The sequence below is a fragment of the Rhipicephalus sanguineus genome, chromosome 4, assembly GCF_013339695.2.
Source record: "Rhipicephalus sanguineus isolate Rsan-2018 chromosome 4, BIME_Rsan_1.4, whole genome shotgun sequence".
Lineage (NCBI taxonomy): Eukaryota > Metazoa > Arthropoda > Arachnida > Ixodida > Ixodidae > Rhipicephalus > Rhipicephalus sanguineus.
The window spans coordinates 74,959,521-74,968,103 of NC_051179.1; the positions used below are offsets into that span (position 1 = coordinate 74,959,521).

General features: G+C 50.9%; 1 pseudogene; it reads right to left on the bottom strand.

The window, feature by feature from the left end:
* Window positions 1–300: 300 nt before the first annotated feature.
* LOC119391295 (uncharacterized) lies at window positions 301–7,372 on the bottom strand (annotated as a pseudogene).
* Window positions 7,373–8,583: the final 1,211 nt, after the last annotated feature.

Sequence of the window (8,583 nt, forward strand, 5' to 3'; positions counted from 1 at the left end):
GCCGCCAGTTCGAGCTGTGCTTTTAACTCCCTCAAATACTCTGCAGGCGCGTCCGCCAGCTTTGACGGAATTTGTCTCTCTCCTGTCCAGCTCGTTTTGAGAATGGCGAGTGGCCCGACTGGGTCGCGGCCGTATAGCATGCGGAATGGCAACACGCCCGTGGTGTCGTGGGGGTACTTCCCGGTATGCCCACAGTAGGAAAGGGACGAATTTGTCCCAGTTTCTCCCGTCCTGCCTTATCACATGGAAAATCAATGTTCTTGGTGACTCGATTCCACCTTTCAACGGAGCCGTTGCTCTCGGGGTGGTCCGGTGTCGAAAAGCGAGGAGAGCAGCCGAGGCGCTCCAGAAACTCACTTGTCAGCGCAGCGGGGAAATTCGTACCGCAATCTGAACACAGAACCTCAGGTACACCTGTTCGGCTGAATACGGAAAGTAGAGCTTCGCATGTTGCTTTGGCCGACAAAGACTTCAAACAAACTACATCCGGCCAACGCGTGCACGGGTCTATAATGCACAAAGCGTAACGGTGCCCCCTAACCGACGGTGGGTCGATCGGACCGATTATGTCGACAACTCGACATTGACCTTTTGGAATGGCAGCTTGGGCCGTGTTAGCGGGATGATCGGTATGCGGTCGGTTATACGCTTGTCTGACCTTTCCTGGTAGCTGTGGCAACGATCGCAATCGCCGCGGATGTCTTGCTCCATGCCGGGCCAGTAAAAGCTGTACTTAATCCGCGCCTTTGTTTTACGAAAGCCCAAATGACCTCCCCAGTATGCCTTGTGAGCGAGTGTTAAGACAGCACCGCGACGCGTCTGTGGAAGAACTAGCTGTAGCACACTTTGGCCAAGAACTTTGTCCTTGTGATACAGCAAGCCATCCACGATGCACATGCCCGCTTTACCGGCTTTCACATTTCGCCAGGCGTTACTCAGTGCTTCGTCGCCGTGTTGCTCCTTGCTCAATTTTTGTGCGTCGCTGTTTAGCTCTGAGTTCTCTACCTCACGAGTGTTCTCGGTCTGAGCTACGCTTGCCGTTTCCCGCACTGACTCGTCTGCCGAAGGCTTGGCACTAACCGCAGAGGGTGGGCAGACGTTCATGTGGTCATCGGCGTTTTGTCGTGGTCGTGTTCCCACCGCGGCCACGTGGACCTCCCTGTTCTCCGCGCACGAGGCGCGCCGCTGTTCCCATGTGTCGTCGGATATTAAGCAGTCCGTGTGGGCCAATCTGTTCGTGAGTGCGCACATTACCGGCGTCGCGGGGTCAATGTCTTGGATCGGGGAACCCGACCTCTGTATTGCGAGAGGGACGATGGTGAGTTTAGCTTTCACCTTCTCACCAAAGGCCGATACCAAATCGACGGTACCGTGTGGTTTAACTAGATGCTCCGGAATACTGCTCTCTCGCACAACTGTGATGTCGGCGCCCGTGTCCACAATCGCGTTCGGCCCTCTCTCCTCGCAGTTCAGCTGTACCGCCTGGAGTGTTGAAAGCCCCGGTTCACTGTCACCTTTTCTGTAAGCCTGTCATGTTTGGCGCTGCCTGTGTTCTCGCTCGCGAATGGACAACGGTCTCCAGGATTCCGCCAGCTACCGCAGCTGGGGCACCCGTGGGAGCGCGACTGGTTCTCCGCGCTTTTGGTTCATTTTGTTTGTTCTGCCTCTCAACCTTTTCGCCCTTGCCCGGTGGCTTCTTCGAACGTCTGAAGTAAACGCGCTAGCTCCCGGCCCCCAGCCAGTCCTCGCCTTCGCGCAATTTTACGTATTTAACCGCTTCTTCGGTCAATCCTGCCTTTATCTGGTCCGCGATCAAGAGTTCGAAAAGCCGTCTGAAAGTCGAGGCGCCGGCGGCCTCTACATAGAAGTTTAAATAACTCTCTACCCTCGCTACGAAAGCTTTTCATGTTTGCCCACAGCGCTTACTGGCCGTGGTAAAACGCCTCTGGTACTCGGCCGCTGACAACTTTAGCTCATCTAGCATGACGCCTTTGAGAGTGTCAAAATCCCGATGTTGCTCGGATGTAAGCCGCGTCGAAAGATACGTCACACGCTGGGCGATTTGCGGTAAAATAATGCGACCCCAGAAGTCCCTTGGCACGCTGTAGGCCTCTAACGAGCTCTCCACCGACTCGAACGAGACGCGGGATTTTTGGGAACGCACCGGTTAGCATTTATGCATAGTGCCTGTGGAGATTCATTTGGCAGCTCTGGGATGTCGTATCGCTCCCGGTATCTTGCGCGCGGTGGGCTGTCCCGTTGAAGTTGGGCGATCTGCAATTTAATCTGCAAGGACCGCCGTTCTTCCTCAGTGAGCTTGAGCCTGTACTCCATTTCTTTCTGAGAAATGGAGGGAGCGGGTGTGCTATGGTTCTCGTCACCCCGCCCCCCGCCATTCCCGCTCTCAGTCCCCATCATACTTTTGCGGCGCTTGTCGGGGTTTAAATACCCAAATCTAGTCAGCATATGAGCAGGCCAGCCCCAGCAACACAGAACTCACCAGGAATGTGACCGGAAAGGCTCACCCGTCCACTTTGCTGTAGGTGCTGCTCGCGACTGTGCCGGACTTGCTCCTCAAGTGCTCTCGACGCTGGCGTGTGTCGTCCTGGCTGGATAGCTGGTCGGCGTCGCGTCGCAGCTTGATGCTCGGTAGTTCCCGGAAAGCCTTTCCGGGCACTCCTGGCAGGGACGGCTGCTGGTAGCTCGCTCGATGCTTGTCGGGTCCTGCCGTCGCTCACGATGCGCTGCCTGTAAGGTGAGGTTATGGCTGGTGCTGCCTCAGAGCTTGCAGCTCCTTCGTTGTGTCGTCCTTGGGCCGCCGTGGTCAGAGGCCTCGTCCAGTGGTCGTTGAGGGGGCGGTGATCCTGTGCGATTGCGCCAGTAAATTTTCGTCCGAAGTCGGGAGAAAATCGGACAGGTTCGTTGTGGCGAAGCGACGCCAGGCCCGAGCTTCGCCATGGAGATCGCCGCCGTCTTTGAGAAGTGGCTCCGGTGTAAGACGCTTTCACCGCTGGGCGTTTTGACACAACTTTAAGTACAAAACTATTTACAAAGCCAATGGCAGCTACTAAAAAGAAATGGCCCGCAGTGGGGCGTAAATCAGCAGTGCTGGTGTCCAGCCGGCAAGCTCTCCTAGTAGGCAAAAGACGTCCCGGCCTTCTCGGTGGCTCCTTTTATGCCTTCTACCCGCATGATTCCTCGATGCCTGGGGAGTGAGTCCGTGCCTGCCGTTTCGGGGAAGGAGCGGTGGAGTGAGTTCGTGCGGAAGTTTCGGGGAAGGAGCGCTGGAGTGAGACCGGCCCGATGCACCTTCGGAGCTGGGGCATTTTTTAATACCCTTCAGCTCGGGGACGTATGAGTGGTGGGAGGGGAAGGGCCTCCCGCCGAGTGCGACCTTACAACTGTCATCATCATGAACGGGTATGTGCCACAGAATATGGGCAAACTCACTACTCACCGCTCCGGCGTGGCCTGTAATAACCATGATGGGTGAGAGTACGAGTACAAAGGGAGAGAGAATGACAGAAACAGACACAGACAGTCAGAAAGAAATATATAAAGAAAGAGAAATTGTTGCAGAAAAGAAATTGTTCACGAGGCGAAATTCGAACCCGCGTACCCCCGATTTGAAGGCGAGCGTCCTAAACACTCGGATTTCCAGGCACGCTTGCAGAGCATAGCATATAGTCGATAGTATAGTGTACCAATGGTGCGGGAAAGGAAATTGAGCGGGAGGAGGAGAGATGTCATGGGAAGGAGGAGGGACAGGAGGAGGGGAGAGAGTAAAGGGTAGCACAGAAAGAATGAGAGAGAAATAAAGAGAAAGAGAGAAGATTAACTTAACAGAAAGAATGAGAGAGAAATAAAGAGAAAGAGAGAAGATTAACGTAAAAGAAAGAAATAGAGAGATAGAAAATAAGGTATAAAGAAAGAGGAAGCAAGCGTCGCGTCGCGTCGTCCAGCGACCAGATACCACACCACCTGTTCAAGCCGCGCATGCGCAATAGCCAAGCTACGTCCACCGATGGAGACATCTCGCGCGACCGTGCGACTTCAGTCTACAGTGCATAGCCAGGCTGCGCCCGATCGTGCCGACAGTCATGGCGCTTCCTAAGAAAGTGCGTTCTACCGAGGAGGAAGCCGCGCATCTCGAAGCTAGACGTGTCGGTCGAAGGGGAGCACGAGTGGCGACGTGTCCGTGATTCGCTGTGCCAAGCTTTGGGCGAATTAGTGCAAACTTCCGGCATTTTTGTAATTATGAATACATTTTGAATATTTGAGGAGGTGTGTTCGTGGACTAACTCAACACACACGTCCCAACGTAGAAGTAGAAACGCAGAGTCGGCCATTTGTAACAACAATTACGAATTGTAATCCATTGCTAGATGAAGCGTTTTAAAGATTGTCACGACAATTGGAAAAATTTCTGCGGCGCATCCGATGTACAACTTTTGCGATGAGGGTTTGCGAGTTGATGACACATTTGGTTTCGTTTTTTTCGAATGTCATATTTTTTAGAGCATACAGGAAGAAAACAGGACGAATTGGCTGAGACGAGGAGAAGAAGAGAAGAAGATAGCGCACAGGGCAAGCGCTAAACATCAACCGGCTTTATTTAGGAAGAAAAAACCACGGAAAAGAAAGATCACCTGAAGCGCATGCGCGCAGCCGTAGCACAGCTAATCAATCATCGACCTGAAAAATCTGAACTCGTTTCCGTACAAATATATGGACGTGTCACTAATACACTCTGCGCCCTTGCTCTTAATATGGAAAGCTTCCAGCAACTCCCTTCCTGAGGTATCACCACCCCTACCCAGAATCTTGATCTCGCTTAGCCGCGGTGCACACGTGCAGGCTGTGCAATGGACCGGTAAATGCGCATTACTACCATTCTTTTAACGACAACACATGTTCCCGCGCACGATCGTTGCTGCACCTCCCGGTCTGACTTATATGGGTCTTCCCACACGATAGTGGTATGGCATACACAATGCCTATTGCGCAACTCACGTACGGCCCGGCATTGTTCTTTTAAAGACGATAGTCTTTCTTGGGATACCTAAACGGAGAAATGTTGGTCTGTCTTTCTGTCTGTCTGTTTGTCGGCACGTCACTCGATTCAGCCACTCGGCCAAAGTTGAACCACTTGCCCAAGGGCCAGGCATCTTGAACGGCTCACTAGGTCCATACTTGTGCACATTGTCGATCAAAAAGCAAACATTACGCATATCTGAGGCACAACATCACTAGGTAAGTATTAGGTGGTGTGTTCCTTTAATAGAAAATGCATACATACGTAATTCTAAAGACCCTAGTTTCTTAAGCTGCGCTGAAAATGCGGCTGCGCGTTAAACTTGACTTCCTCCGTGCCATCTGCACGAGCTCATTGTTGTGTTTCGGTTTCGGTTCTGTATTGCACTGTACGAACGCCATGGGGTGCCGCTCTGGCATTCCTGTTTTAGCCAGGTGACGTGTAAATAAAAGATTGTGTGGAGAGTACTCGTTGAGTGCAGACGCTTCTTCTGCTTCAGCGCTTCGCGCCAAACCGCGTGTTCGGGCTGGCTGGCGTCCCCGCCGGTCGTGTTGGTCACCGCCGGTCTTCGCCTGCTGTTACGCCGGGACTACCAGTCCGCAACACAGCACTCATGTTCCCGACGTATTGCCAGATGGCGTCCATATCTCACGCAGCGCCTATTCTATCGTCTTTAGGCGACATTTGCAGCAAAGCACGCAGATACGCGGCCAATTTTTTGCATCCATGCTGCTCTTTTTCATCGCATACGCGTGCGCATAGGCCACCCAGTTTTCGAGGGGCGCAGAACACGACAGAAACGCCGTGCTTGCTGGCGACCTTCTTAAGGTTGTGGGACATCCATGGATATACGGTACCACTTCAGGCCCCCGCCTCACACTTGCGTCACTAGCAATTCGCGGTTTCATGCTTCTCATCTTCTTCAAGATGTTTTGGGAAACTGCACCAACGACCACGCACGGATAACCCGCTGCCCGTAGCCTTGCTAATTGAACTTGAAGGCTGTCCTGCATAGTGTGCGTACACGACTTCACCAGAGCAGACTCGAGGCAAACCTTCGTAATACCCCTTTTCACTAACTTCGAGTGCGCCGAATCGTAAGGCAACAAATCTTTTTGCGCACGTGGGTTGTATTGCCAACAAACATGGTCTTCTCTAAGATGTAATTTCAATTCTAAAAACTGTATGAAACCATCTGATGGCAGTTCATGAGTGAAGTTCAATCCTTGCCCATGTTGGTGAAAAACTGTTAAGTGTGGTCAAAGCAGTGATCTAGGAAAAAATCCGTGTTAGTCTTTAAAATTATCAAAAATCATCAACGTATCTAAAACCCTTCAGAAATACCTTGTCGTCAAGTGCACTAAGGACATTGTTATCAAAAGTCGTCAAAAAATGTTTACAGAGCACTGGTACCACGCAAGAACCGATACAAAAGCCTTGGCGTTGTACATATAGTTTCCCTTTAAAAGATAGAAACGTTGATTTCAGGTAAAACTCTAATAAATTCATGAAATTGAGCAGTGACATCCCTGCAGAATTCTGGAATTGGACCACACCTTTATTATCAATACAACCTTGCACAGCAGCAAGCACTTCTCTTTGGGACACAGAGTAAAACAAATCCTCTACATCTACTGAAAAACACTGACCTATTGTCTCCCCACTCTGGATGAAGGCAATGACATCTTGAGAACGTTTTGTTAAAAAAGGGTCATCGACCACTAGGGAACTTAACTGCTTCTGCAGAAACCGGCTGACGAGCTGTTGCCACGAGCCACGCTCGCTTACAATCGTACGGAAAGGAATTGCCGGTTTGTGCGATTTCGCGGTGAAAAACACAGAAAACACACCACACTTACAGTACTTTACACGTTTTGCTAACTTGATCAGCCCAAGGTCCTCGCACAACACAGCCGCCTCCTTCTTGACCTTTTTCGCCTTCTGTTTCACTGCTATGAAGTTCTTTTCAACGGCCAGCAGTGCCTTTTCGTCGTAGGCACCTGCTGAAAACACGACGAAACGGCCCTTTTTGTCGCACTGGACCAGACGCAGGTCGTTGTCCTTGAAGAAGGTCACCGCACAAGCCGTAGGGTCTTTCCTGGTTTTCAGTCCACCGCCCCTGGCCACCCCTGCAATCACGTCCACACCCTCTAATAGGCACCTCTCCTGGTCTTCCTTTACAGTCTTTCCGGAAATGCGTCTATTCATTGCCAGTAGCTCCTGCGGCTGAATGCTTGGTTCGTGGCTGAATTTCGGCCCTTTGTTAAATACTTGGGCAATCTCCGGAATCTTGGTCCGTGTTTCTGGTACGAGCACACCATTCTTCCGCTTAGGCATCTTCTCGACATTTTTAATTCGGAGGAGCTCTTTTAACCAGCTCGCCCACCAGCGAACCAGCGAACTTTTAACCATTTAGTGCGCTGTAGAACATCAATTATTGGAAACATTTAACTAGAAACGGAAACAACACGACAGGTAGTTCCCCTGACAGTATTTACTCGGGGACCTTGTCCTGTGTTATATTTACTTTGTAAATATAACACACGCGCTTGCCCTGTGCACTGTCTTCTTCTCTTCTTCTCCTCGTCTCTGCCCGTTCGTTCTTTTTTCTTCCCGTTTGCGCTAAAAATATGACGTCTGGGATACAACACAAACTAGCCCGAGAAGAAGTTTTATTGGTTTCTTTTTATTTCGTGCTCTCCTATTAATGAAGGGAAGGAAAGCCTATTGAGTTAAATGTAGGTTTGCGAGAACACTGCACAGCTTTCGAACTAAAAATATATTTCACAGTTGCAAAGTCGTTTATCTAATGCTACTAAGTTGTAGTAAGAGAGAATAAAAAATTGGCCGCGTATCTGCGTGCTTTGCTGCAAATGTCGCCTAAAGACGATAGAAGAGGCGCTGCGTGAGATATGGACGCCATCTGGCAATACGTCGGGAACATGAGTGCTGTGTTGCGGACTGGTAGTCCCGGCGCAGCAGCAGGCGAAGACCGGCGGTGACCAACACGACCGGCGGGGACGCCAGCCAGCCCGAACACGCGGTTTGGCGCGAAGCGCTGAAGCAGAAGAAACGTCTGCACTCAACGAGTACTCTCCACACACTCTTTTATTTACACGTCGCCTGGCTAAAACAGGAATGCCAGAGCGGCACCCCATGGCATTCGTACAGTGCAATACAGAACCGAAACCGAAACACAACAATGAGCTCGTGCAGATGGCACGGAGGAAGTCAAGTTTAACGCGCAGCCGCATTTTCAGCGCAGCTTAAGAAACTAGGGTCTTTAGAATTACGTATGTATGCATTTTATATTAAAAGAACACACCACCTAATACTTACCTAGTGATGTTGTGCCTCAGATATGCGTAATGTTTGCGTTTTGATCGACAATGTGCACAAGTATGAACCTAGTGAGCCGTTCAAGATGCCTGGCCCTTGGGCAAGTGGTTCAACTTTGGCCGAGTGGCTGAATCGAGTGACGTGCCGACAAACAGACAGACAGAAAGACAGAGCAAAATTTCTCCGTTTAGGTATCCCAAGAAAGACTA